Here is a 22,924-nt window from a genome sequence, read left to right on the forward strand (position 1 = left end):
AATAAATTTGGCGATGCTCCTACTGATTCTCGAATTACCAATACGTTATAATCGCGTTTAATTCGAGTCGAGTTCGAAACTAGCGTTTATAACACGTTGTGGAATGATTTAAAGCAATTACATTAGCGTTAAGGTAACAACGTTTGCTAATCACGCATTTAAACGTTACGTTTTGATTTAATCTTCAATTCATTTGACCGCATATATTGCTACAATATTTTCGAATTGATTTCAACCGAGTTAAGTATTCTTATGGGATTTGATTTAAATTTGTGTACTGTGTTTCATATGTTATATGACGAGAATCACTAAATGATACGAAACATAAGGGAATATAAAATATACAACTATTTAAGGGTTATAAGTAGAAAAATATAAATTTCATTCTTAAAGGCTCTTTCTTTTTAGAAGGCAAAATTTTGTGTGAGTTTGCAATATTCATAATACGTAAATTTTATCAAATATTTGTTTCATGCATTATACGAAATTGCTGTATGAAAATATGGTAAAGGAAAGTGACGTTATCAATCTCCAATTAAATATTGTGGAATGTAAGAATTAATTGTTATTAAAAATATTAGGTTTGAAGTTGAATTTATTTGCCAAGGAACGGAAAACGTAACTTCCTTACTGAATTCAATATATTTAAATGGTAGAACGAGCTTACATTTCGAAGATAATTGAACAAATACTTAAACGATATCTAATACGAGAAGAAAAACGTTACAGTCCTTTCTTTTCTCAGAAAATGTTTATAACGAGAAAAGCTTATACATATTTGAATCAGCAGACGAAGAACTATGTAGCGAATTTGAAGAAAATAGATCCGTAGAATAATAGTCAGAAAATACGATAGGGCTGGCAAGTCAGATTTCGAAAGTTCCAACAGTGTCACGTTTCTCATTCCGCACGAAATGCAGGACCTTAACAATTTCTCGTTGTTAACACGCACGTAAGTACGTCTCGAGTTTCAAATTAGTTGGCCAGGGTACTGAAACATGTATTTCTCTATGATCGTACAAGAATCGAAGCTGTGCTTTCACAATTTATAGACACGTCGCTGTATACTGTGAAAATTACAACATAAAACTACATTCAAACTAAATCTTGAAGTTTTCAAGACTTCGTGTTGACTTCAAACGAAACATCTCGGAACTAGAGGGAGAGTTAATCTCCCTCTTGCGTTTCAAAATTACCTCGCTCAAAACTAACGCAAGCTCGTTATACCAATCGTGGTTATTGAATTAATTCATCGTTGAATATTAATAGCAAAAATTCTCCCTTTTTCTTCACGAATGAATTCATTTTCAATTGGACAAAGTACTATGTGTCAGTGTATAACGGTGTAGAAACAAAAGTTTGTTGTTCATGACTGATTATGAATTAGAATGTTATAGCTGTGTGGATTTATGCATGGTTACATTAAAGAATCAAATATTTAAGGGCGTGTCTCATATACAAATCGTAAAATTTTGATCATGCGTATCACAGCCAGAGAATTTTACTTTGCTTTAACAAATAATAAATAAATTCCACGCTTCGTTATCTTCTCAAACTCGGTACCTAAGTGCCACACCCTAGCACGTACTTTCCAAACCTCCCTGGAAGAGTTTTCATAATTTCTCCAATACTTTAACGCTCTAAATACTTTCTCAAGACGCAGCAGTAAACTCCTGGCTGAAGTTTGTTTATCCAGCAACAAGGTTTACCTCGGTCGAAAATGCCGGAACCACCAAAAATCCGCCACAAAATCGTGTTCGTGAAACTTTAGAACTCGAAATCTCGCGTTGTTTCCTCTAAAAACAAAAAAAAAAAAAAAAAAAAAAAAACGCGGGAAAAAAAGAAAAATTGCAACTCTAGTGGCTGATAGTTACACGCGTTCAAGTGACATACGGATTGTCCTGTTTGTCGTCGGGAAGCCTCTTCATCCTGCAGCTTTTTCAGTGACTCACTTAAATTCGGAAATTACGAGTACGGCCACGTAGCCGCGAGACCTGCACGTGACCGGATTGTCGCGCTCTCCATTCAGCCTTGATGCACCCGACTACGAACAAATAGAGGAAAAAGGAGGGAAAGAAGAAAACAGAAAGTTTCTAAAGTCGTTACCCTTAATTATCGGATTAAAACTTAAACATCTCGATGAATAGGAGTTGGCTTGAAATCGAAGCGTTGTAGTAAACGTTGTGCCAATTATCGACACGGTCATGTTCATTGAATAATGTATAAAGGTGACAGGCGTATCGATCACTGGTTGGCTTTACTTATATTACACGATTGCTAGTTTATTTTTTCGCTATATACAACCAGACAAACTGGTGTGTATTTTAAAATAAGAATGCAGAGCTGCGACGAGCTAAACACGTATATTACGATCAATTATGGGTTGCACGATATGAATAGTTGACAATCAAAAATAGATCTATTATTTGATATGTAACAAGATAACAGAAGAGTGTGAAGGAATGAAAATATTTGACCAACGTTATTTGACATTGTATATTATCTATTAGAAAGTGTACCATTTGATAATATTCTTTAATATTTCTTATTGAAAGAATACGACGTTTTTTTCCTCTTCGAAGCTTTTGCAACGGTTCTTTCAATAATTTTTTTTTAGTTGTGCTCAGTGTATATGTGAGTAAGGATACTTTTAGGTGATACATTAGTTTCAAATTGTAGATAGATTCTCATCATTCGTTTATTCACATTTATTCGCATCGACATTCTTAATAGTGCTTTAAATAGAGCGTATAACTATATAAATCCAGTTATCGCGATTTTTCTACTTCGATTAGACGGATTCACAGTTTGTATTTATAGAGATCAAACTCCTTCAGATACGAAGTTATGCTTCGATGAGTAAAAATATACGATCAACAAGATTAGGTATTTTATCAAGGAATCTGGCAAAATGTTCTAACTTTCCAAAGAAAGCTTAAAGTCAAAAGACCGGATTGAAAAATAGACTTAAAACAGGATACGAAAAATATTCGCGCGAAAGCCAGGAATATATCAAATTTCGATCGACGAAAAACGTGAACGTCTAATTCACACTGAACTTTACTGACCTGCAGTTCGCAATTAGAATTCCAAATAATCCCTTTATGCTCGACCGAACTTTCCTCAGAGCAAAACGTTACGTTATATTACATTATATTACATCATAAATTTCTCAGAACGGCAGCAAGAGCTCACCAAACACCCATAACCCTTGCTTAACGCCTCGTCCCGGTATTTTGTCCAATTACATCGGTACGATCTACGTACAACTGCAATTTATTAGGCTGCGGGACGCGTAGCTGCCGAAGGGAGCAGGCAGCGAAGGAAGATCGATGAGCTTCTCCAACGAAATTGGATTTTTTTTTTTGCCTGCTCCGTGACATCATTCATCTTGAGACAATGGACGCGTCGTGCTGGGAAAAAACAGAGGCGACTGGAGAGACGTAGCGCATCAATCGATTGTTTGAACAGAAAAGAAATAATACTGTACCTTCGAGGAGACAAGCTTCGCGATAACGAAACAGCTAACGAAGGTAAGAGCTGTTTTAATTTACTGTTTAACTGCTATCGTTCTTCTTGGCAACGATAAATTAACAAATTAACGATATAATCAGCACGAAGAGAATATATTATTTCCGTTTAATTTCATTGAAAAATTAAATAATTAAAAATTAAAAATCCTAAAGGATTGTAAGAAGAATCTGGACGTTCTAAAAAATTGTAGAAATTGAATTTTAAGCGATCGATACGTATACATTAGATTTTCACATATTAGCATTTCCTAGTTCTTTTCATTCTTTCGCCGCTTTATATGTAGCAAATTATTCGTAGTCTCTTCTTTCGTATTTGAACTATACGTAACTATGAACTATGAAGAATAGATTCTTCAGAATTTGCTAACCCAGCATTTAATTCAACATCCAGAATTTCTACCATAATATTTCATTATCTTGATATTTAATGCCATAAGATGTTACCTATTCTTCATTTTCTCAAAAACAAAATGTACACAGCAAAGAACTCGATGAATTGCATCGTTGCAGCATTTTCTCCTCTTTCGTGCGATTACATTTTTCACGTGCTTCGTGTAACAAACCGGGAGAAACTGCCAACAACGCGTAACACGGCCACGTACGTAAAAATGGTTTTCTTCATTTTCCTCAAAAAATACAGTTGCCAGTTGTTTGCAGAACGAGAACGTTCTCCTATCGCAGAGTGAAATTTCGATGTCGCAAGTCCTTATTTATTAAAGCGCAATCAGATACATATCGTAGCTCTGCACTTCAATCAGGCACCGGTTGTTCCCATTGGACGTGGCATAACGTCATCCGATTGTGTAGCGTGAATCAATCTCTGTTTATCAAAATTCCGTAGCTTGTTCAATATGGATCAATTCTGATTTTCACAAGTTCCGGATTTTATCGTTAAATTGAGTATTACGGGACCCTGACGTTCGATAACGGGTCGGAAAATTTCAATAAAGCCGTGTAATTATCGGTTCCAACTGAGGCAATCAAGTAATTAACGCCACGATACGGTGAACCATGCGAACGAAACGATAGCCAGTTACGTATGACGTCCGATCAAAGGGTTTTTCAAACGTTCGATGAATTTTGATAGTGATCGGTACTTGTTGCGTGAATTTCATTGTAGGAATTTGCTGTATGAGAAAAGAATTAAAATCTCTCTCGGAATATCTTCTTCATACCACGCCGATCGATTCTATCAAACCTCGTCAATCAAGGACGAGTTTCACCGAGATTTATCTGCAAATTCGATTTGCATATTCCATTTCACGTATCTTATCGAAAGTCCATCCACCAAGCTAGGCAATAAAAACCAACCTTGAAGAAACGCGAACAGACATCAGATTCGATCGTCCAGACTCCACGAAATTTCCAGACGAAGAGAAACAATGGCATTGCTTCTTTCTTGTTTTTTGTGTAGTGAGCGGGAAAATTGTCCTCGCATCAGATAACACGATCGTTGAAGGGCGCACGCATGATTTATCGTTAAAAGGGTAAGACGGGATCAGAGGATGAAATTATATACCTTTGCAAATGTTCCTCTGGTACGCTATAGATCACTGACATAGGAAGACTACAGACATGTCTACTCTTCTCGACAGTCTGTACGTGTCTTACGAGCGAGTCGGTGATGTAACCGATGTGACTATTTACTGAACAAAACGTTACGCAAGGAAAGGAATAGGAATAGCGAAATGTAATCGAAAATTGCGAAGAACGAACAGGAAAAATGTGAGGTTTGTTGATGAAGTTTTAGGACGAAGCATGTAAATGGCATTTCATGCACAGTCTGTGGATGAAAATTTGATGTTTATGGAACGAAGCGGGTTTTATCAACGGTAATAATAAATGGATCGTATCATTTATGAATTCGATCAAATTGATCACGTCAGCTGCGATTTAATGCTCTTTCGCCCTACGTTATATTTATTTGAAGCATAGAGAATATTGTTTTTATTTAACAAAATAATTAACAGGAAGTTACGTATTTCTGTTTTTAATAAACACGTTGCATTACTGGATTACGCGCGACGAATAAACAAGATAAAATACTATCGAATAAACTTTTAGTGTCGTGGATTAGACGACGAATATAGAGTGCTATTTATTTATAATTCTACGATTAATTCAACAGAACACGAAACGTAGATCTCATTTTGCAGTTTGCTGTAATTATTTAAAATTGTTTTTCCCAAATCGTGGATAATTAAAACAATTTTATTTTTAAATCTTCTCTAAGTCTCTCTTGTCTATGTCTAACTCGATGTCACTCGTTCAATAGAATAATTCGCAACAAGATTCGTTTCTCGATCCTCCTGGTCTCGAGATATTCCCAAGTTTTTCAAACATCGAAAACTTTTTATGCATCAGGAAGATCAGCACAGAGAGTGGTGTTCTCGTTGTGATTAATTCAACAGAAAACGAAGGAGAGATTCCACTTTATAGCTTCACGCAGCCTTGTAAGTTCCCTTGCTGAAATCCTGGACGGTCAAAGTAACATCCGTTCGAGCGATCCTGAATCTACGTTCGAACAGCCGAATCCATCTGCTGCTTTAATAATTCACGTGGCATTAGCCGTAGTCGCTGGAAAATATCGATGACAAAAAACGACCGAAAAGTTGGACCAAGCTTTCTGCGAGCTAGTTGAAGCCTCTAAAAATACGAGCAACTTGGTATTTTTCTGATGAACGTGTAATCCATCTTCGATCGTGATATATGTAGGTGCATGAAGCGGATCGCGAATGCAAAGTGGTCGTATCAACAGGATACGATTTCCGGTGTGAATGTGCATTGCGTTGCGTTAGCTTCTTTACTTTTCACGGAATGCATATTCACTCACCGATAAGGTTCTCGATATGTTGCTGTGATGTGCTTGAAACGAGAAACGATACGACCCGGGATCGCATAGGAAACAGCGATGAGGGAGGAGATGATAATAGGTTCAAAAGGTAATGGCGAAGTTGTGGCATCGAGTCAAAGTCATTTTTACCTCTTTTACTGACCTTTAAGATGTTAGAATCAAATATATTAGCTATGAAAGAAAATTTTGAAAGAGTCGTCTTATGTAGATATTCTATATAGTCATTAGTCTATTTTAAATATGGTAATTGTATATAATTATAGTAAATATAGTATATATTAAATATAGTAATTATTATATGGAAGTAAGTATTGTACCTTTTATTAATTATATACATATAGTAGCTATTACAGTATTTATTAATAATATTAATTACTGAAACATTTGTGCATTATGGCATTATAAATTTGATGTATAATGACGTTTTCATCATACGTATTATTCGTTGTTATTTATTATTTATCAATCAGTAATTTTTATTTCCTATAAGAAGTTAAAAATATCTACTTTTCACATGTATTTGATACCAGAACTACTCACTCTGAATTGTTCGTAATTTCATTACATTGTGCACTTCTAGTACGGTAGATCTTGAAGCCGGAAATACACAATCGATCATGTGACGTTGTAAAAATGATAAGTCAGCAACTTATACTTGCATGCTTTGTTCGAGCAGAACGCTGAAAGAGTTAAAGTCTTTTGTAAGGATCGAGTAAACTGTATCGAAAATTAACTGATCCGTTTGTTTGCTACGACAGTACCAAGTTTAAGTTTATCGAGAATTGATTAAATATTTAGTTACTCGTGAAAGAGGTTGTTAACAGAGTGTCCTACTTCGAACTTTAAGAATTCAGACATCACAATAGAGCAAATCGTAATACGAAGACCACATGGACAGTGTAAAGTTGGAATATTATATTAAATTATTATAATATATTGAATATTAAAAATTGGCTTCGAATTTATTTATTTGTAAAAAATTGTTAGCTGAGTGTTCTAGTCTTTTGAAGGTTTTTAGAGTCGAGGTATTACAAATGAAAGATTTACGTGTATAAATTGTCTTGTCAGCGAAATCCTAAAAGATATGGAGCTGAAAACTGGAAGTAGAGTTACAGAGTATGAAGCTTTATTTCAGTCTCTGCCGAAAAATGAAAGGCTACATGCCACCTTTGTCGCCATAACATTAATCTGTACCGCCATACGATACTTTAGTTTAAGATTTCACTATACCCTAAGGGTTATCATAGCCTCATTCCATACTGGAAATTCTGACAAATTATCAGAGATGCTGAAGCCGTAATAACGACAACAACAATAACAATATATTATAAATTTCTATCCAAAATGAAAATGGAATAAGTTTCCCACTCAAAATGTATTTCACAATATTTCGTTAAATATTCACTGATTTTTATGATTCATGTTACGGAATTTACATTATGAAAACCAGGAAAATTCCAAGATCATGTTAAAGGTTTTTTTTCGATAAATGAGTCACTAGTTTTGGAAAAAAGAGGGGAAAAAGCGGATAAGGTTAAGATGTTGCGCGTTGGTGCAATTTCTGACACGCATCAGATTTTGTGAATGGAAACAAGCAATGGAACGATTTCCTGTCTGAAAATCTTATTACCCCGTCGTATCCAACGCATCTGGCGTTTTCGACGATCGAGGCAGAATCTAAGTACGGCAAAACGACCGTTTGGCACGAAGGCCACGATTGGTTTTCCCTTCCAGAAAACTCGAGACAGCTGTCTCGTTATGTGCGCGGAAATCTGATCTAAAACGATGCTAATGCAATATACACTCATATAGATTTTATTCCCACGGGGTAATTCTTTTTGTTGAAACGTTGTTTTTATTTGCTACTATGGGTCAAATAAAAATTTCACTTTTTAACCACATTCGCTTCTATAATTTATTCGTTACGTATAATTAATATAAATTTAACATAATGATAACATTATTTTGTTACGAATCGTTTCGTTTCAATTTCATTGGCTTTAAAAGAAATTGAGATATATTCATGAAAATCAACAAAAATTTCAACCGATAAAGTATAATTCACCTTAATCTACATTTCATTTTCCATATGTAACTTAATCAAACGCATCTGTTCATGTTTTATAAATACGTTTACATATTCATGTCTATATGTTCCTTCAAATAAATAACAATCAGGAAACATGTCCCATAAGAATACAATGATTCACGAAAATATTTTCCATGATTGTATTATATGCTGTATGAAACATTTTGGAATTGCATTAGCACTGTAACGAGACGCGATTACCATAATTATATTGGTCAAATTTGAAACGAATATGAAAACGTGCATAAAAGCTACAAGATATTTAATACAACTATAATATCTCACATATCAGAGATCATAAACGTATCGAATGCTGAGTTATCCAAATTAATAAATCTGCTCAGTAAGGCCATCTTCGACACCTATTATTTTTCAGATGATTGTTCGCATTGTGTTCTAATTATCCATTGAATACACCTACATTTTACAATAAACATCTTATAACTTCTGTATACACGCTATCTAGAACATTATCATAGATATATTTCTCCGAAATTATATTGCCAGAATACTCATTGTAAGAACAATCAATTTCTTATTATCTGTCAATAAGCTGATAAGCTTCAACGAAACCCAAAACAATGATCGATATAACTCATCTGCGATTCCATTCGAAACTCGGAAATACACGTAACAGCTGAACTTGAACATTGAACTTGAATGTTCTTTCGACGTGGTTAGGTCATGGCGCTTACATACATAAGTACATTATATATCGGTAAAAGGTGGAAGTTGACGGAGCAAGGTGGTCGAGTGATCGATTCGCGAGCTCAAGTGGCACGTCGACGCTGAGAAACGGACAGAAATCCAGACGATTCCGGACGTGGGAAGCTTTTCTACTACAAGACGCTTCCGGCATTTGCATGAAAGAAAGTCGCGACGGAGGAAGTTTCGTGGCGCTGATTCATGACGTCGACACCGGTATTAAACGAAGATTAATCTCTATAGAAAGATGGCGAGACGTTGAAATGGGGATGAAAGTAACGCGGATAATCCATTATCAGGTCTTAGTAACTCAAGTCTGCGCCCTGTCGGAATTTGAATTCGTCTCTAGCTTCTTTCCACTGTTATGCCGAAGAACGCGAACTTTTCAATCATCTTCTTCAACCTCCTACTTTCCCTCATTCGCTCCTCGTCTGCTTGTAATACTTTGTCGGCTGAGGTAATAAAGTTGCTGGAATTTTGTTTCCGAATTTCGAGTGGAACGTGTAAGTTAATGACGAGATGAAAGTGAAATTGAATCCTGTCGTGTTTTCAAATTTCACGCATTTTTCTACGATGTCTTTTTCTTTTTTTAGATTCGCTGGCAATCATACAAGTGATTTTCTGAACCCTTTTGCACAATAGTAAATAATAGTAGATTGGCGATTCGCTTATATAATTTTACAATCGTACGTCGAGTACGATCGAATGATCTGTAATTTTTAAATTTAGTTTATAAAATTTCGTTTGATTTCTCGTTAAATGTTTTCTTATTATACAGGGAAATTTGTTATTGCTAGTAATTTATAAAAATTTCGTTAAAATTATTAGTTTATTCCAGATCTACGAAATTGGAAGAAATCACCCTTCTTAAAACAGAATCAAATTGCCTATCTACTTTCTCTTGGCTTTATTCTAGTAGGAACAATAATCGAAGACGCTCAAATAAATTAAATCTATGCGTAATTTTGCTGTAATTTTCAGTAAGCGTTTAAATTCATTATTGTCCTAACATCGTTTAGCGCGTTATTTGAAACGAATTAAATATGAATTTTAATTCCGTAAAGTAGCGAATCTGCGTATTTTTGCCGACAAGAATTTCGAGAAACAAAATGTGAGCATTCCAACCGAACAATGGAGAAAAATGACAGAAAAAAAAAAAATAACATTTCACTGCGCGACACTCTTCGTCAACGAAAAATACGAACGGGGATATTTCCGTCACGTATTGCGTGTAACATCGAAAATTCCGAGACCGAAAGAGTACTCTACGAAATTCAATTTCATTTAGCTTAATTCTATTTTGCCTCCGAGACGAGTCGGCCAAGTTAACGCAAAACGAAGCGAATAATGGGAAGGCGTGCTTGCGTTTTCTCTTTGCAAGCGACAATCGCGTAGAGAAAAGACGAGAGAACCGATTGAATTTCGCTGCTACTTTCACGGGTGGCATCGCGGTTTAAATTAATCTTCTGAATGCGTCCCACGCTACTATTAATTGATATTATTCTTTTATTCTGTAAGAGAACATTCAGCTTTAAGCAGAGTGTTTTATAATTTTGAAAATTGAACAGCATTGTTACATTTCTTTAATGTGGAGAAAAATATGGAAGCGAATAATTCTTCATTTTGACAGCTATGCGCAATTCTTTTAACATTTTCATGGTGAAATTTCATGGAAGATTCATCATTTGATTAACATTTAGAATGAATAAGATATCGATAATCTTTTACTTCTTTTCAAGCATATCTAACATTTGTACAAAATGTGTACTGGATTGTATATACAAAATGTACATTGTTGTACCGTATTTGCAAGAATATTATGTTTTGTGTCTACATAAATAGCATTGTATTTAATTTGTCAGCAAATCTACAAATAAGTGAATTAATAAATCTGTGAATAAAGATAGTTAGACTTGATATACGGTTGTGATAGGCATCATAAGAATTTCATATGTTAACATTATTTTCGTATATGTTTTTAATATATGAATACTCAAGTGAACATTTCAACGACTTGAAAACGTGGAAATTCAAATGAGTATTGGAGAGAACTTGAGGAGCAAAAGTACCATTATGGAATATAAATACGTCTTTTAACTTTCTCAAGTGAATTGATATCTTAGTATGGCAGTAGTATATGTCAACGATACATGAGGCGAATATCAAAAGTTACAGATATTAGTTCATCGCAGGACATTAGCGACAGAGTAAAGTTGAGAAGCGCCATTTAAAGCGATATGAAAAGTTCTGCTGATAAAAGAAACTTCCTTGTCAATGTAGCATTGTAATCTTGCCACTGTGTCGATTCAATCGAGCTTCTCGTATCAGAAGCTTATATCGAAGTATGATATTACTGTCAGAACGGTAAGTACCACTGACTTACATGTACGCTACCTTACTATAGAAAAGATAAGAATATCTTTCATACACCTTTTCTTGCATTTTCATATCACTCTTCTAAATATCGCAACTCGACAAATATAAAAATGGGAGGGCAAAAATCATCCCAAGAAGTAACAAATATTTAATGTTTGGATTGTTAAAGGAAGCAATTTCTCGTATGAATGTTTCTCAGAATATCCTAAATCGGGAGATTTCTTAGTTTTGAAATTTACGAACTTGCTAGTATTCGGCAAATTTTTAACTTTTTTATTAGTTTTAGACACATTTCAAATTTTTACATATTCAACGAATAAACAATCATCACTTCTTCTCTCTCTTTCAATATACCTTTGTCTATACGATAAATATTTTCAAACTTGTAATAAAATCATGGATAGCGCTTAGTATCTAAAAAATTATCTCTAAATATCTGAAGTACATTTCTCAAGTACGCTACAGTTTTCATTATTTTATTTTTTCCCAATCGTTACGTTAGGATAACAGGTGAGGTCACTGAAATAAATGGGCTGTCACTTTTATTTCGTTCTTACCGTTCTTACTTGGCCTCTTGCCCTTATGAATCTTATGATTTTTTCAGTGGCTACTTTAGATGTCGTTAATTATTCAACGTTGTGCGAGTGAGTCAAGTCTGTAGTAGGTCGTATAATATCAAAATATTACACTCGCTTATGAAGAAACACTAATGGCTTATTCGTTACGTACGTTAGTCACACGTTCTGCTAATAGTACATATACTATACAGTGTATATACACATATTTCAATGTAAAATAATTATAGTAAATATCATTTTGTATTTAGACGTTCAAAGTATCCTTTTGAAGTATAGAAATTATACTAACCAAGAGTTTGAATTAAACTTCGTCAAGAGTACAAATTGCCTTTGTTATCGAATCGGAATTACAATCAATGCAACGAGCAGGAATTATAGGTGTCGATATTAACGCAGCGAGGAACGTGCAAGAATTAATAACAAAGTACGTGATATCATTGAGTTCATGTAGAGCATAGAAATACCGAAAAAACGAAGGATTTCAGAAGAATAAAATTTATTAGCAGATTTACAAGTTTTTATACCAAATTCAACCTTGCTTGCTTCGTAATTATTTTAAAAATAAAAATTTCCCACAGCATATAAACTAATCCCAAACCCACTTGTCCTAGTTCCAACAAGTATTTCAGAATATCCAACGGTATTTAACTAAATTACAACGTCGAATTATAATTAATAAGTGGAAATTAATTAAAATATTTATACATATATACAGGTATATTTTTTGTATCTGAAAAAATCTTAGCCATAGAGAGACACGTAATCTTTTCGTAAATCCTTCAAACTGATTTCCTCGTTTTATTACATGGTTCAAGGATTCTTTCTTACATTTCCTTTTTTCAAACAATCTTCGATACTAGCCGTCATTTGCTTTCGACTCAGACACAATCGTCCGAAATTAACGCATGTAGACGAAACTCGACTGACAAGAAAGAACGATTACGAGATGAAAGAAAGCAAAAGTAGAGAAAAAAACCCCAGACAACGGGAAAACGCAGCGAAAATGCAAGAGAAAGGAAGAAATAGTAAAGAACAATGCTATCTGTGTGGGTAGAACATGTGTTTACGAGCACGCTTGCTCCGTGCTTTGATCTCCTCGGATATACTATCGTGTACTATTGTCTAGAGAAAAAATAACGGGCAAACAGAGAGACAGGCTAGATGACGATGGAAGGTAGGAATGTAGATAAAATAGAGAACAATCGAGGCGGGAGAGGACGGTGTGGATAGAGCGGGATTCTTTTTGTAAAACGAATTGCAAGAGGAAATCGAGGGTCGCACAACGCTGCATAAACGAAATTTTCGAGGCCAATGGTTTAAAAAACAAATGAAGCTCAAAATTTGAGGTGTAAGTGATTAGTTTATTTATTAGAGAATTTTTTTCTAGATAATTCCGATAATTTAAGTGACAATATAATAGTTAAAATATAGTTTTAAAATTGTACACTACAAAGTTTGATTGTTATTATACTGTTTTGAGGATTTCAAATTTTTATTTGTAAATCAAATATTGTTCCATATATAAGTATTATCTTTCTATTAATAATACTTTATTATTGCTGTAAACGTAGATTATTTTGATTTATTTGCAACGTTTACAAATTCATTAATACAACATTTTCAATTAGTGTGTATGCTATGAATATATTATATTTCGATTGTAAACGCGTTTGGTTCTAGAGATTGCGCTATGGCATAGCAACATCTCCTCTTTTAATTCTGTTCCACGCGATATATGATGCAGTCGTGAGCATAAAAACTGGCGAATAATTCGTAAGAAATAAGAAGGGCATAAAAATGCTGCAGTAAAATATAAGACAAGACTGTGGACGAGTATAGGAACATTGAGAGAATTACGTAGAAATTGTATTTGTCATACGTGTAATATGATGTCGAGATAAATTCAATGACAACTGAATCTTTACGAAAAGAATGCAGTTTTATAGAAGTATGTTCGTACGAAAGGTTAGTTCAATATACTTGTGTCTTTCCATTTAGTTCGGATATATTTTAATGTTTACATGTTTATACACGCATACTACGTTCTTTAGTTAAAATATCTTATCTACCATTTCAAAACCGAATAAGATAGAAGTTTTATCATTTTCTTTGTTAGGTCCGCAACGCTGCTCTACTCGACTGCTCTCCAACTGATTCCTTTTGGCTTTGAGCACTGCACAACTACGTGCCGTCTACGTTCGAAGCACTACCCAATTTAACGTATTGGGGACATGATCATTATAAGTCTCTTGACTGGCACTGATTCTCACTTGTTGTTTGATTGACAACTATTTTACTTGTAATCTTAGTTCCTCTGATTCTCTGACTTGACTCGAAATTAAATTGTCTTCCTGATCTCTCTTGTCTTCCGCCTATCTCCTGCAAGAGACATTCTGATCGAGAATTTCCAAGGTTGCTGACTGCCCTACTAAAGACAATGACCAATCAGCAGTTCTGCGGGACTTAGCAATTCTCTTCCAGGAGTCATCAAAGGTGATCTCTAGATCAGAGACATGTCCTGCGAGTCCCAACAATCGACGCCAGTGCTTAACGCCGATTGAGACACTACGGAATCCTTGATTCATGCCACGGCTGTGTATGGCAACGACTTTGACACGACTTTCTCAATTCGAACACGAATACTGTGTGTATTTTTATTTGTATAAAAGAAAATATATAATTATATAGAAATTAAAGAAACAGAAGATTACCTCGAAAACTTACCTTTTAACAATGCTATTAAACACAGATTAACAATTGTTACTAATTATCAATATAATCTAGATTAATAGAACTTTGTACACCGTGCGTCGCATTTAGATTCAGCCAACTTGCTTCTCTTGATCCTGTCCTCTATAAAGCAGATTAAATTTCTCAAGAGAAAATTTTTCTTCTCTGAAGAGGAACTTATCCAAAGAGGCAATCATTCATTAAAGATCAATTTAATGGATACGATTACTCGTATGGGAAACAAACGTCGACGACGTAATAGCTTGCGCGTATCGCGTATGAGATTTCAAACGGTTAACGAGCGTCCGATTTGACGTTCGGGGAGACGAGGAATTGCGAAACGGACACCCGAGACCGAACGTAAGCGATCCAGTCAATGGGGAACCATTATCCAATGGTTGTGTACTAACGAAACCCTGACAGTTCCAAATATGTACGTCGGTCACGCTACTCCGAAGCGACTCGAAAGCGATAACGGTGAAACGTTCCAGTGAATAGCCGCATGATGCAAAGTGACACCTATCCTTACCGTGGATTGCATCACATTGCAAAAGCGCGGATAAAGGGATACCAGGAGATTTTGATAGACGGTAGGAAATCGACGCGTCTCTGTCTCGAGACGGTCGTGTCTTTATTTTTGACAGGAATCCTTTTTTGAAAGGCAGAGAAAGGAAACCATGAGTTAAAGTAATATATATACAGGAAATATGATTTTGAAAATTGGAATATTTGAAAGCTTGGATATTTTGAGATGTGAATATTTAAAAGTTTGAATATTGAAAAATTCGGACACGTAAAACCATAAATTTGAAAATGTGCTGTTGTTGCATTTCGGTATTTCTTGTCATTTTTCTCAAGGGTCAAGGTTATGAAAGGAATTGCAACCTAAATTTCATTTTCTTTTCCATTATCATATTTCATAACGGTTTCAGAAGACGATGATCCATCAACGTCAAACTTAAACGGTATAACAGTAACAATAAATGAAACCTTTTATCTCTAAGAAAGCAGCAACAACTGCTTCTTTATACATATACGTTACACAAATTACCGGTAAGTTGTTCGTTTCATATTTCCAGCTAATGTTCCCAGAAGACGTTATATAATATCGCAGCAGAGGCACGCAATACAATCGTTAGTCTTTTGTTATCTTATGTACGTTTATGTGATTCGAACGGGGCAACGAAACCGCGTATATACCACGTTTCGGCTTGAAATAAGAGATACGAATGGTAATACTAAAAGCATTCAAATAATTTCGTGAGTCTGTGTATACGTATGTACACAAAATCTTATACGAAATTTTATTTCTTCAAAATTTGAACCAACAACAGTCATTTAATTTCCGCACTTAAAATCACATCTTCAAATTTACTATTACAATACCCATTTCCTATAAATTTGTAGAGAGTACTACTGTTTAGTCGTGTTCAACTCACGCCGGGGTTATCAATGTAGAGGATTTAGCCTCTATAGAGGATGGTTGGTTTGTTCGAATAACGAGATAACTGGCTGTTGAAAATCGTCAAGTATATTTAAAATGATGAATAAATTAATACAGACAATAATCGCTCGTACTAACAGACTCGCTAAAGATAGTGTAAATCGTTAATTAGATCTTTGATAACTCGTTGATTACTGATAGATATTCTGATATTGACTCACGCGACTGACTCATAACTGAACTCCTTACTCCGTTTATTTATACTGATCGGGGGAAAGCCGGAAAATTTGAATTCGTTTTCGTTCGACGGTTACACGTAGCGGCGACATTGTTTTGTCCAGAGTTTATTTATTGATACATTATGTGTATCCTAACGATATTGATACTCCGAGGCAAAACGACAACATGATTTGAATTTATTGAGATATGTATAATTTTATGTGCTAGACTAGGTTAGCTGTGTAGTAGTAATACTTGTATGCGAATATCAGTGTGTGGAAGTATGTGTGTGCGCGGCGTCTCGAAGACAAATGAATGTAAACTGTTCAGTCAGTTAACAGTCGGGTGTGGAAGAAAGTGCTGAGACGCGTGCAAGTGTGTATCGATGAATATCTTTGAAATCGCTTATCAAATAAATATATAACTATTCTAATATGAATTCTAAGTGTAAATTTAGTGTTCCTATACCATTATTTTGGCTATTAAGATCCAAAATTCTCAGCAGAATTTCCTCTAATTCATGAGCCGTTACAAATTATCCGTTAATAACGATGTTAGTGTCACGTAAAATAAAAAAAAAGAAATCGAAGATGAAAACAAAAATAAAAAGAGAATTTATTTTTTAACACTTGGTTTACACTAATTACAATTTGCTTCTGAACTGCAGCCGTGACTTTCCAAGACTGAAGCTCTTACAATTTGACTTTCGATCGGATCTGTTTCTTTTTCCTTTGTCATCCCTCAATATCCTCACTATCCACGCGTTTGTTACGCGTCCGCGACCGTTGCCACGCACGCCTTCTTTTCGAACATTCGGCGGAAGGATCGTTGGGATATTGATGGCTCATTAGGCACATCTTTATTTCATATTTACATCTTTATCTTATTTATATTACATCTTTAGGATACACATCTTTATCTCCGTCATCAGTCCATCGGATTTGAAGTGTGCCGGTCGTGACATTAGCTGCGTGGCCTGTCCTGTCTAAATTATAAGCCGACTTTAACACAGAGAAAGCATCGCGAAATAATTCGCCACGGATCGTCCATATCCGGTCGACGACGAGGCTGAACCGCGATAAAAATCGTGACAGCGTTTAAGCTGGATACCGTTCCAAAAGTTCCAAGTAATTCCGGCGCGGTGAAGATTTTCAGGATGCGGTGGCTGGCTAAAAGGTACATAGCCACCGAGAGAATTTCACGGCGTTGCGACCTCGCATTCCAGGTGAAATAAATCTAGATTAAACGGTGCGATATCGAACTCATCTCCACGGAATAAGTGCTCCCCCGTGGAACAAAGGAGTTTCGGTACTCTAAACTCTAAGGTATCTCGACTTTATGAACCAATAAAGGCGGTTCCAACGTTTAGAGGGCACTCGTTTCCAAAGTAAACTCACTGGGCTGCTCCGCCTTAGTCTTTGCGTCCTCGGAACGACTTCCAATGAGAATAGAGAGTAATATCATCCTTCTCAAGGAAGCTTAGATTTTACTTCCTGCGGACGAATTTCCTAGACTTCAAGGTTACTTTGATTCTTTCTCTTTTTCGTTCGAAATGTACTGTATGTAATGTTAGCTGCAAGTTGTATGTTACGTGTAACGTCGTTACGATGTGCACGTGGAATGTACAGGGAGGAAGAGAACGAGTACTCGTCAAAGGAAGAGTAGAGATATTCAGTGATCGGTATATTAGATTGTTCGAAAAGTTTCTTTCGTTTTATAAGGAAATAATACACGCACAATGTTTCTTGTTTTATATTAGTTTATTGAATTATTGTTAAATAGATGATACATTTATACTGTTGAAGGACGTCCAGGTCTAGGTTGAGACGTGTAATATGAAAGGAGAGACGTTTAGCACTCCCCTAGACAAGGATGGAACAAGTATAAATGGTAAGGTACTGTCGCCTTTCGGCGGCACTTGCCAGATTTTTTTCAGTCAGGGAATTTTTAGGACTGGCTGGAACAAGAGGACGCGGGAGGGGGTGCAACGGAAAGATAATTCGTAAGAGGTCCCTGGAGCACTCCTGTCACACGCGTAGGATGGTCATCGTGGAGTTTTGGTCGGTATGAGTCGGACACTACTCTGTTGTTGCGGAGTGTCCATGAGGATTTCTCCACGTGCAAAAAAAAAGAAAAAAAAGGAAAGGTCTCAGTTGAGACAAAAGCAATTAAAAGCGAGTAGAAATTATTAAAAGCCGTTGGAAGTGATTAGAAGTAATCAGAAGAAAACAAACAGTAACGTACACGTAGAGCTGAATAAATTTGTAAATTTGTAAATAAATTTTAAACTATTTCTTTTCCAAATCCTCTCTATACCTTAACAATTATGCACGAACATAATAATAGAAATAGAACGAAATGGATCATACCTAATTCAATGAAATACTACAAAAGAGAAATTGTTGCTTATCTGTTATCACCTTATGAAACGAAAGAAACTTTTCGGACAACCTAATACAATTCGAGGAAGCTCTTGTATTAAATTCGTTTTAATTTAATTTATATTTGTTACTTGAAATAGAAAGACGACGGTCGTTCTATATTTATCATGCTCCAAAGTGGAAGAAAGTCAGTACACAAAAGTTCTATATTCTAGAAAAAGAAATAGAAACAAGATTTTTCCGTATTTCCGTACTTATACAGTAGCCTGAATGGAACAGAAACTTTGAAGCATGTAATGTACATAATTACGTACATTGTATATAATACGGTTACTCGAAGTCAACGAGTCAAGATAATTCCAACAGACACAAGTAGCCAAGCTTCCTCCTTCTTTCGTCTTGGCGATTTCACCGAAGAATTTTCAAAATGAAAAATGTTCGAAATCGGTAAATCAAATTTTGAAAAGCAAAATTGTATTTATAGATAGATCCACGAAAGAACACGAACACTTCTATCGTCTCACGAGGAACACATTTTCCATTTGATAAATTTGACAAGTTACCATTCAGCATCCATTCGTCTCTTTCAAAACCATTCGTGTCCAAAGAAACGAAATTTTCACAATCTTTTACTTGAATTGGGCCATAGCTGAGGATAGATGAAATGCTTGTAAAAAGATAAAAGTATCAGAATGAAGGGCTCGACCGAATTACGGAAAGGTACAAAAATAGAATGAGTCTGGCCGAAGAAGGAGGAGAGAAACAAAGGAAGAAGAAGCGAAAAGGAGTCAATGACTCGTAGACGGCGCCCGTATCGATTGCAAATATTTAAAATACGAGGTCAGAGACAAGAGGGTGCTCGAGCTAAAGTCGCCTTTACCTCGGAGAATAAGTAAATAATGAAGAAGCGGATGAGGGTGAAGCAGTATGTGCACGGCACGCGTCGCATGGGATTCGTCAAATCGCTTTAGCGCAACTACGCGAAACGGGGTTGTTGCCTTGCCACTGGCTGATCGCCATCATCCCTGACCTCTCTCAATCGCTTCACATCCAAAGTTTCTTACTCTTATTTATATACCTTGTCGTTGTTATTAATTATTTTCGGGAACTTGAAAACACGTGTGAAATTTCTTTACGTTTTAGAGCTGACGAATTTTCGAATCGTTATCGTAAAAAATTAACAATATAAGAGAGAGATTTGTCAGATTTCGAAAAATTCCAAATTTCAGCGAGTCTTCTTGAGATCTCAAAACGCGCGACTGTTTGCAATCGAACACATCGCATACCATTTTCCTTCATAAAATCAATCGCTAAGTTTCCTCTTCAGCGCTCTTCTTCGCTCTCAATCTCGCAGAACAGAGGAAAAAATTCATTAGACGCAACCAAGAACAGATATGTCTCGATAGAAAACGACGGCGCGGCGACAAGGCAAATTGGTTCTCGCGGGAATTCAATTTTACAGCGGTGATGCAAACGAAATACGCGGAATGAAACGAAACGAAGAGCTCGTAAGATATCACGGAATTGCATAGTCGTCGCATCATCCCGATATCGGTCCATATTCGAGTAATGAAAACGTTGTTCCAGAGAGAACAAAAATATCTGGATAACAATGGGCGAGATCGCGCGATAACAACTTCATTTGATGCCCTGGAGACTGGACACCGATCTCGGCTTACTGCATCGCTTTCCATCGGATCACAGACGATGTTCATGAAGCAATTACACGCGATGGTCAGGTGGAATTGCGCGTTCAATCTCTTGTTCGTCGAGGTCAACCGAAAGGAACCGTGACGACGCCTGGGACGCTTCTAAATTTGTCTTTGTTCGAGAAACGTTCTGCGATATTTTAAAGTAAGCACAGTTGCATATCGTATGGAAAATTACAGCGGAGAAATTGATGTCTATTAATGAAAATGATGTAATAGCTTTCTAGAATAGAAAGTGTATTTTTGTTTAGTCGCATTTCCTGGTTTTATGAAGTTTAGTATATTTCGTTTCTATTAATTTTATATTTCTGCAAACGGAGGGTGATCGTTTTTTCAAAATGTTAAATATCATACAACGTGTATTTTTTAATCGTCTCGCTTCCTGGTCCTCGAGAATTCTGCTACTTTTATATTTTTATAACTAAATTTTTTGATATTTGTGCAAGTGGAAAGAGACTTCAGTATCTGTAAATTCAGATATTTAAAAACTGTTATACTTTTAAATTACATACGCGTATTTTGTAGAATAACGATTAATGCGGAATCAAAATTTATACTAATAATTAATCTGTGAAAATATTTTTTATTATTATAATTATATAATCTCTCTCTTTCTTTCTCTGACATCCTTTTAAAATTTATTAAAGACACTATCGTAGGATTTGCATACGACAATTATTTGCACATTCGCAGCAATTATAATTATATTTCTGTTATTTAACGAAGACCTTTAAAGAAACTGTTTCGGTTGAATATCGTACTCGAATGTGTAGTCAATGTATTCTGCATTAATCCTAGCTACTTTATCGCTGTCGGTATAATAACAGCTTTATTGTCTGACAATGAACGAGGTTTATCTACTGTCACGCTTCCGTAGAATTCGGTTATAGCTGTCGACCAACTTTAACCATTAATGCATACTCCTTGATTGCACTCTGAATATTTCGTATATTTTATGACCTGCGGCGGTAAAACTTTGTTTTATTAGGAAGATGCTTTAGTTTGTTCAAGACACAAAAGTTCATTGAGAGGAACTTTATTGAAAAGACGAGCACTGTATTTCCAGTGTATAAAATTTGTCCCTGCGAATAATTTTTCTATTGTATTCATAATTATTACGTGATTGACGTAAATTTGTACTAACACAATGAAAGAGTTACACTACACGAGTCACATTTTAAATAAAATAAACAATTGAAGAAAAATCGTACGAAAAACTGATTATGTTTTTATAATACTATGCGATATATTTATAATATAAAATGCTAATTTCAAGCTATTCTATTTTTAATTTCACGAGTTCGTCATACTTGATACGTTGAAAGCTTTCTTCGATATACATACGCGTTGCTATGTATCGCATTTACGAAATTCTACGTATTTATTTTATTATTATTCGTTAACTGTTTAAGCATCAAACAACATCAATCATTAATCATACGTCTTTTCCGCGTGCCATTTATAATTAACAATCCTGAGTACGATTTCGAGATGTATTATCGCATGTTGCAAGAAAAGAGATGGTAAGTGCGATAGAGAGCGGAAGGCGATGTCAACAAGTGTCTTGGCAAGTTTAAGCGATTTTTCAGAGCTAGGCTTCTTCCTGGCGAAGCTCGTAAAAGCGCTCCGTTCTCACGCGACGCGACCAGGAAATTGCGCCGCGTGTCTGCCAAGTGACCAAAAGCTTAATTTCACGAGCGGCAATCGAGCTTGTCGTTCAAATAAATCACAGAGAGGTTTCTTGCGCTATAACATCGCTGAGTTATTGTATCTTCCTTCATAATCGCGCTATTTCACCCATAAACTGACACTGTTTTATGTACAATGGAAAAAGGATATTTTACGAACTACGTTTGCTTCTTTTAAAGCCACAATTTCTCGAACAAACTATCTTCTCTCGCGATTTATTTAACATTATTCTATTCTAGTTTGAAACTAGAACCACCAAATTATTCAAAATCTTTCATTCTAGTTTCACATTTCTTGCCTTTGTAATTACTAAAAATATGTTGAGATTTTTGACAAAATCAATATGATTCGATAGAAAAATAATTACATATTTGTTTATTTCTATCGCGTTTCTTTATTTATAATCTAAAACAAAATTCGTGCGGGCTGAGATTTTAATTACAATCAAACGTTTTCTACATTTTCAACGCCCAACAACATTAATATCCATTTTCCCACTACATTTTATTAAACCAATTTATCGCTTGACAGTGTCTCAAGACGGTAACAGTATCCTCTCAATTTGAAATTACAATGGAAAGCGGGCATAGTCAATTTAAAAATAATACGATAGAACA

The 22,924-nt window shown here is 35.4% G+C and overlaps 1 protein-coding gene and 1 non-coding gene across 16 annotated transcripts in view; one reads left to right on the forward strand and one right to left on the reverse strand.

Moving 5' to 3' along the window:
- The window catches only part of unc-13 (protein unc13 homolog), a 378,276-nt gene that overhangs the window by 198,421 nt on the left and 156,931 nt on the right, over positions 1 to 22,924 (reverse strand). The window lies entirely within an intron of this gene.
- Positions 18,357 to 18,461, forward strand: LOC138190084 (U6atac minor spliceosomal RNA). Its single transcript, XR_011176199.1, has one exon. It is a non-coding gene; the product is annotated as a U6atac minor spliceosomal RNA (small nuclear RNA).

This window comes from Bombus flavifrons, chromosome 2 (genome assembly GCF_040668555.2).
Source record: "Bombus flavifrons isolate JBK064 chromosome 2, iyBomFlav1_principal, whole genome shotgun sequence".
Classification (NCBI taxonomy): Eukaryota; Metazoa; Arthropoda; class Insecta; order Hymenoptera; family Apidae; genus Bombus; species Bombus flavifrons.